Here is an 8,076-nt window from a genome sequence, read left to right as displayed (position 1 = left end):
TTGGATGTATGTTTGCTGCACTGTGCTCTTGTGTTCCTTGCTGGTGTGGGTGTCTGCGGGTGTGGCTGAAGGATGGAGGACAGCCACCTGCAGGCCTGAGGGGTGTGGCCCTGCCGGCTGCCGGTCACGCCTAGGTTCTCACACACCTGCTTCTGATCAGGCTCGTCGGGGGAGCTACTTAACAGAGCGATGGAGCTTCCTCCGGCGCAGGATCGTTGAGTTAGACTCCATGTCAGTGTTTAAAGTACTGGTCAGGGTATGCCTGCTGGAGTTGGTGCCATAACGGCGGTGTCTGTTGTTTTTTCCTCAGGAGAGCGGAACACGGGACTGCAGGACGCACAGGGTGTGCGTAGGCACGGGAGCAGAGAGCACGGAATACCAGCACTTGAGAGAAGGCACAACACAGGAGTTGAGGGAGCACTCTGGAGACCTATTGCGTGGTGTACATTTACCCCCCACTGTAAATAAATGCACTGTTCATTGCACTAAGTCCAGCGTTTGGGTCCTTTCTCCAACATCCCCCACGGCTTGCCCTGGCAAACCGTGACAGAACGATCCTGCCAGATGGACCCAGCGGACTTTTCGGAGAGGTTCAGGAGGGAGGTGACAGACAAAGTAAATCGTCTGTGTGACCTGTGGCTGGAAGCGCACGCGGAGGTTTTACGTTGCGCTGTGGAGAAACGGTTGCAGGAAACACTGACTTGTTTTCCCTGGGTGTTGGACAATCTTTTTCCGATCGTGGCGGAATTCCTGCTCAACACCCTTCACCTCCACTCTCCGATCCAGGCTGCCCCCCCACTCGGCCAGCCTGAAGTTCTTCAGCCTGACACGCCGGCCCCGTCGTCTACCCGGAAACGGCGTTCGCGCCGCCGGCATTCCTCACCGCAGCCAACCTCCCGGACATCTCAAGAGACGGCTGTGGTGAGTAATAAGGACACTTTCTCATTCCTCACCCCATCTGCTTTTTTGTTTACAGTGGGTGGTGACACCGCTGACGCTGCTGCAAGCCGGCCAACAGTACTGCTAGCGTCGCCTCATTCAGCGGTCTCCACACCACTCGCTGCTTCACCATCGGCAGCTGTAGCACCGCCGTCGTCTCATCTGCCTGCAGCCGCCATTCTGCCATCTTTTTCACCGGCTGCTATGTCGCCACCCGGACCTGCCCAGCCCGAGCCGGAGGAGCTCGCGCTGCCCGAGCAGGAGCCCAGCAAGCCAGAGGAGCTCGCGTTGCCCGAGCAGGAGCCCGGCGAGCCGGAGGTGCTCGCGCCAGCCGAGGAGCAGGAGCTCGCGCCAGCCGAGGAGCAGGAGCTCGCGCCAGCCGAGGAGCAGGAGCTCGCGCCAGCCGAGGAGCAGGAGCTCGCGCCAGCCGAGGAGCAGGAGCTCAGCGAGCCGGAGGAGCTCAGCGAGCCGGAGGAGCTCGCGCTGCCTGCCGAGGAGCAGCTCAGCGAGCCGGAGGAGCTCGCGCTGCCTGCCGAGGAGCAGCTCAGCGAGCCGGAGGAGCTCGCGCTGCCTGCCGAGGAGCAGCTCAGCGAGCCGGAGGAGCTCGCGCTGCCTGCCGAGGAGCAGCTCAGCGAGCCGGAGGAGCTCGCGCTGCCTGCCGAGGAGCAGCTCAGCGAGCCGGAGGAGCTCGCGCTGCCTGCCGAGGAGCTCAGAGAGCCGGAGGAGCTCGCGCTGCCTGCCGAGGAGCTCAGAGAGCCGGTGGAGCCAGCGCCGCTGCCGGAGGAGCTCAGCGAGCCGGTGGAGCCAGCGCCGCTGCCGGAGGAGCTCAGCGAGCCGGAGCAGGTGGAGCCAGCGCCGCTGCCGGAGGAGCTCAGCGAGCCGGAGCAGGAGCAGCTCAGCAAGCCACCAGCTGAGGAGCCAGCGCCGCTGCTGGAGGACCTCAACGAGCCTGAGCGACCGGCGTTGCCAGCAGAGGAGCTCGGCGAGCGGGAGGAGCCTGCGCCGCAGCCGGGGGAGCTCGGCGAGCCGGAGCTGGAGATCGGCGAGCGGGAGGAGCTCAGCGAGCCTGTGGAGCCCGCGCTGACACCGGAGGAGCTCGGAGGTCTGGAGGGACTCACTCAGCCAGAACTGGAGGTCAGTGAGTCAGGGGGACCTCCGTGTCTAGCGCGCCCTCCACGCTGCCCACGTCTAGCGCGTCCACGTCAGCGACCAGCGCTTCATAGGCCATGTGCCACTCCTCGCTGTTGCTCACCGGAGCAGTGGCGTTGCCGTCGGACCCGTGGCAGGCCGTCGGAGGTGCAGCGCCGCCGCCACCGGTCCCGTGGCAGGCCGTCGGAGGTGCAGCGCCGCCGCCACCGGTCCCGTGGCAGGCCGTCGGAGCTGCAGCGCCGCCGCCACCGGACCCGGGGCAAGCCGCCGGAGGAGCAGCGCCGCCGCCGCCACTGGACCCGTGGCAGGCCACCAGAACCGTTCCGCCGCTGCTGCCGGACCCGTGGCCGCCCGCCGGAGCTGCTGCGTTTCCATCAAGGGGGTAGAGGTAGGCCACCTGAACTGTTTTGCCGCCACTGCCTGACCCACAGCAGGTCCCGCTTGTTTTGCCGTCCTGCGGGTCGGTCGGCAGAACTGTGTTTGCTGCCACCGGACCGGGGGATTGGACTGTTGAACTGTGTTTTTCTTTTGTTGCTTTGTGGTGGCTGTTTAGCGGAGAGGTTTTGGGGCCCTCCGTCCTGGACCCCCCGCCTCCCACCCTGGGTTGGTTGTGCTGTGGTTTTTGGTTTTTGTGGTTTTGTTTTAGGGTCGTCGGGAGTCGACCCTTAGAGGGGGGGTACTGTCACGGACCCGGTTCCGGGGACTCGGGGTCCGTGAGCAGTGTGGACCATTATTATTGTTATTGTATTGGATGTATGTTTGCTGCACTGTGCTCTTGTGTTCCTTGCTGGTGTGGGTGTCTGCGGGTGTGGCTGAAGGATGGAGGACAGCCACCTGCAGGCCTGAGGGGTGTGGCCCTGCCGGCTGCCGGTCACGCCTAGGTTCTCACACACCTGCTTCTGATCAGGCTCGTCGGGGGAGCTACTTAACAGAGCGATGGAGCTTCCTCCGGCGCAGGATCGTTGAGTTAGACTCCATGTCAGTGTTTAAAGTACTGGTCAGGGTATGCCTGCTGGAGTTGGTGCCATAACGGCGGTGTCTGTTGTTTTTTCCTCAGGAGAGCGGAACACGGGACTGCAGGACGCACAGGGTGTGCGTAGGCACGGGAGCAGAGAGCACGGAATACCAGCACTTGAGAGAAGGCACAACACAGGAGTTGAGGGAGCACTCTGGAGACCTATTGCGTGGTGTACATTTACCCCCCACTGTAAATAAATGCACTGTTCATTGCACTAAGTCCAGCGTTTGGGTCCTTTCTCCAACATCCCCCACGGCTTGCCCTGGCAAACCGTGACAATACCTATATATTCATTCTATATATCTGTAGCGCAGTGACTGTGATCCTGTGTTTTTACTTGTTGCAAAGTCTTTGAAGATGGCGGGAGTTCTGAATTGATCAGTGCATCATCAGATGCAACATGAAGTGGCCATTACCACAGAAACATACATTCACAGCACCCACAAAGTCTTTTGAAAAAACATCAACTAAGAAGAAACAAACACTGGTTGTATGCGTCTGTTAGAAGGCTAAATGTGCAGCTCTGTTTCCCTCCTGTAGCTCACCACTGTGGGTGGCAGCAGGGCAGCACAGTTGTTTAGGGATATATGGCCCCATGGGAGTGAGGGGTGTCAAAGGTTTATTAAAGAACCAGTAAGTAGTTCAAAATACAACCTGCTTAAAGCCTTGACCCACTGACCTCTCTCTGTCCCCATCCCCCTCCTGCCCTACACATGCATGTACAGACCACTAGCACATGTTCAAATGCAATGTTGATCGGATCTGGGCATAGATCACCCCAGGTTTGTACTGCAGATGTTCCCATTTATAACTCCATATATATTTGTGTATGTAGAGGTACATTAAATTTCCCCATCTATATTTGTCTTGTTTGGATCTTAAATTCAAAGTATAGGAGCAAAGAGTAGTCACAGCTGTTGCTGTTAATGTGTGTTGTTGTTTTTTTTTAAATACAGCACACAGTATAATTTTATAACAAATATATGTAAGGTATAAATTAGCCACCTCATCCACACAGCTTGAATTAAAATAATAAATTTGGTATAAAGAACTCAGACATTTTTTGTAATATTCTGTGATTCTAATTAAGTTGTACATTTGCATAAATCATTCATAAATGGATGGTGACCTCATTACACATTTATGACTTAAATTTCAGAAACAGTTAAAGGACAGGAGCAAATTGTAAGATGCTCAAAAAACAACGAGTGATGAAAAGAAAGCAAAATGTCTCTTATTATTATTATTATTATTATTATTATTATTATTATTATTATTATGCAACCACCAAACATTATCAAAAATGCAGCTGATCCACCAACTATGCCATTGTTCTATCTTGAAAAATATACGTTATGGCCATAACACCCTGAGCATGATAATGTCTGTCTTGCAAATTTAAAGGAACGGATGCAGTCTCACAAAATCCATCTCATTAAAATAAATTACATAAAATGAAAACAAGCAAAATAAACCCCTCAACTTTGACTATACACACGTATGCACCTACTGTTATCTCAGGTCAGAAGCCTTCAGTGTGGCCAAGAATCAACTTTTGGTTTGGACTATTTTAAATGAAAGCTCTTTAAATGTACAATTTATTATCCGCCTGCATGCAACATAAATCCAATATCATATTTAATAGAAATGAGTGTGCAGTATCACATGTGACCCTGCTGTATCACATGTCTGCCATTGAGTCGTATCAGCAAGGTTGAACACCAGTTCTATTGTGGATCTCTGAATCTGTACTCGCCACCTCCGCCTCAAATACAAACCAACGTTCCCATCCTAATGCCACCAAAAGGTGGGGGGTGGCAACAGTTACTCAATGTCATACTGAAAAGCACTCTGAAGCAGTGATGTCTAGACACGTCCTTTCCCATGAAAGATTTGGAGGCCTCATCCCTCACGCTCATCCTCTCCTCCCTTTGTCTTGGGCCTGTATTCCTCTGTCTTCCCTGCTGGCACAGGACAATTACCAGCCAGCACTACTTCCTAAACGTGTCATCGGGGGCAAGCGATTCCCCGTCAGGCTCCAGCAGCCAGGGTCCGAGGGTGGGACCCCCATGATCGGCCATGCAGACCCATAGCACAAGCGTAGCTGGCTGCTTCCCAAGCCATGACGGATGCAGGTGTCAATCACAGTCAGAAGGAGGACAGTGAGGAAAAATCCTGGGCTGAATATTTATCTGGGAAGACCATGAACAGCAGTCATGTTATAACTACATTTTGTGTTCGGGTGATGAAAATGAAATGAAAAATCCTACAATAAAAGGCAGTATAATATATTTTGATCTCGATTAGAAATCTTTCTAATGAGAGCAACATATACACCATAAATGTAAAGCGCACAGCATCTGCCATCTCATCTTTTTTTCCTCCCAAATTGGATCCTGTGTTCAATCTTTTGTGCCTCCTCCCTTGGCTTATCAGTAGCTAATGACTACATAGGGACACCAGCGAGGGGGAGGTCCAATAGTGTGTCTAGGTCTTTTCATGCCAGAGGGGCCTCGGGCACAAAAGGCTGTCTACAAAAGACCCCTCTTATTCTCTCATTATTGACACCCTTAATTGTTTTTTGCTGTCTGATAAAAGCCCTCATAGCCTAGCCGTATCAGCAATAACCTTCTGTTTCAGCTGTATGGGGTGGATTCAGGGGGCGGATGCTGTCGCCTACTGTGGTTCTGAGCCTTATCCCACTGCTGGGGGACTGAAATAAATGTCGAACTATTAACAAGGATTTTGAACTGTTCCCTGCGCCACTTTCAAAAGGTTGAATTAGTTTGTATTCAGTGCACAAGCACATTGGAATAGTCGAAACCTCCAGAGGTGGTCAGGAAATCCCATTTCCATATTGTTTATTAACAGCTTTGTGTGTTTGCCAGCACTGCCATTCAAATTCCAGCGGCCGGCAATATTTTGTCTTATTAATTACATCTGGGGGTGTAAATACAAATCTCCTGAAACATCAAGCGTAGTCTTGAAAATGCACTGCTTTATTATGAGAAAAAACCTGAGCCGTAATTAAATGGCACACTTTTATTAGTGCTGTGTGTCACAACAGCCTGGGTTCTTGTCAGCAGTGAATGGTTGATGTGGGTAGTTATTCCAGTCAAAAAAAACCTGTCTAATCCCATTTCAACTTAAGTAATTAGTGCTCTTGTCATTAGTTTGGCACAAATTGCCCACTTACCCCATCTTATAAATATTTCACACATACTCCTTATGAACTGTTAGGACATTGAAAGGATTTTGCCTGAAAGGAAATTAATAAGTTGTTTATGAGGAATGTTAATCAGTCATCTTTTTGAATTCATAACTTGGCAGTTGTGTATTCCTAATTATCAAGATCAGCAGCCAAGAAAAACAGTCCTGCTCAAACTTTTAGCCACTATAAAATAAAGCAATTGGCCAAGTTTTCTTTTGTTAAAGGCTTTCTGATCACACTATGCTCCCTTATTCTACGTGGTGTCTTGAAGTATAACACAAATGACACAGATGGAAAGTAGCAATTTACATTAAGTCACATAACTGTAAATTTACTTTATTTATTGAATCTATTATTGCACTTTTAAGTAAGCTTTGTCTGGAATACTGTCGCACAGTGACTAATAAAAAAAAAAGAAGACAGTGAATGACAACCCTGCACTGGACATTACTGCAGTGGGTGACAGGCAGCAGACAAACTAGTGCTAAAATTACCAGAAAGATGGAAACCGTAAACTCTAGCACAAGTGATGCAAACACAGCTGAAAGCAAAGCTGCGAATAAAAACTAGCAAAGCACTGCAGAACAGGATTAGAATTAAAATGTGAGCCTGGTCAATTTTATGACATCCAACAGACTTTAAAGTGTACATTTATGTTGTTATGTTGTAAGTAATTTGTTAAAGGATAATTTATTGAACATAAAGTAAAAGATGTTTAATATGTTAGGTGGAATTGAGAACTGTAATTGCAGTCTATTTAGGTGTAAAAAACAGATACATTTACACATCAGCTGACTATTTGCTCTGTGAAAGTGGCTTCGCTGTGTAATGTGCGAAACATGAAAGTATAGTTTCCACTGTTTTTGATAGCCTTGCTCATATTTTCAGCATTTCTGTATAACAGTAGTGGTGTGATGGTCTGGGGCTGATTTGCTGCTTTAGGACCTGTATGGCTAATGTATGGCTCAGTTCATGGATTAAAGTGCAAGTGCACTTGGGATATGAAAGCAAGGCAATGATTCAAAAGTCACCAGCAAGTGTGTGAAAGACTTAACTCCAGTTAAGATGCTTTGGCGTGACTAAACAGTCCATTTATGGCATTCATGCTCAAAAACCCTCCAGTGTGGCTAAATCTGCAAACCTTCAGCAAAGAAAAGTAAGCCCAAATTCCTCCCCAGGGATACGAAAGACTCATTATCTGTCATCACAAACACTAAGTACACTGTAAAATTTAATATTCTTTTTAATTAAAAATATTAAGTAGACTGAACTCAGTTTTTATCAATTTGTTATTAGAACTAGATTTAAATAAGTTACCAGTACTTTTTTCATGCAAAAATGCTGATCAACTCAATTTATTTGAGTTGTCTTAACTTAGAAAAACTAAGGCTACGTTCACACTGCAGGCGAAAGCGCATCAAATCCGATTTTTTTGACCCTATGCGACCCATATCCGATCACGGTATGACAGTGTGAACGGCACAAATCCGATATTTTCAAATCCGATCTGGGTCACTTTCGTATGTGGTACTGAATCCGATACATATCTGATGCTTTAGAAAGCGACTGCTGTTTGATGGTCATGTCGCATTAAATCTGTCTTTTACGTCACTGACACAAGACAGACGCCAATTATCAGCGCCGGAGAAGACATCGCAAACGCTTCCTGGCCATCCCGTGTAGATGTCAGTGAAACTGTTGGGAAGACAACGTTGGAGAAACGTGAACATTTTATTTGTACTGTATAATCTGCAGATTC

At 49.3% G+C, this 8,076-nt stretch overlaps 1 pseudogene; it reads left to right on the top strand.

Annotated features, from left to right (window-relative positions):
* The first annotated feature begins 488 nt into the window (after positions 1–488).
* On the top strand, positions 489–5,199 carry LOC146371245 (uncharacterized; annotated as a pseudogene).
* Positions 5,200–8,076: the final 2,877 nt, after the last annotated feature.

Source organism: Perissodus microlepis, chromosome 16, assembly GCF_051167445.1.
Source record: "Perissodus microlepis isolate ML-2025 ecotype Zambia chromosome 16, ASM5116744v1, whole genome shotgun sequence".
In the NCBI taxonomy this organism is placed as follows: Eukaryota; Metazoa; Chordata; class Actinopteri; order Cichliformes; family Cichlidae; genus Perissodus; species Perissodus microlepis.
The sequence above is the reverse complement of the archived record's forward strand: the minus strand, read 5'-3'. Positions and strand labels throughout refer to the sequence as shown.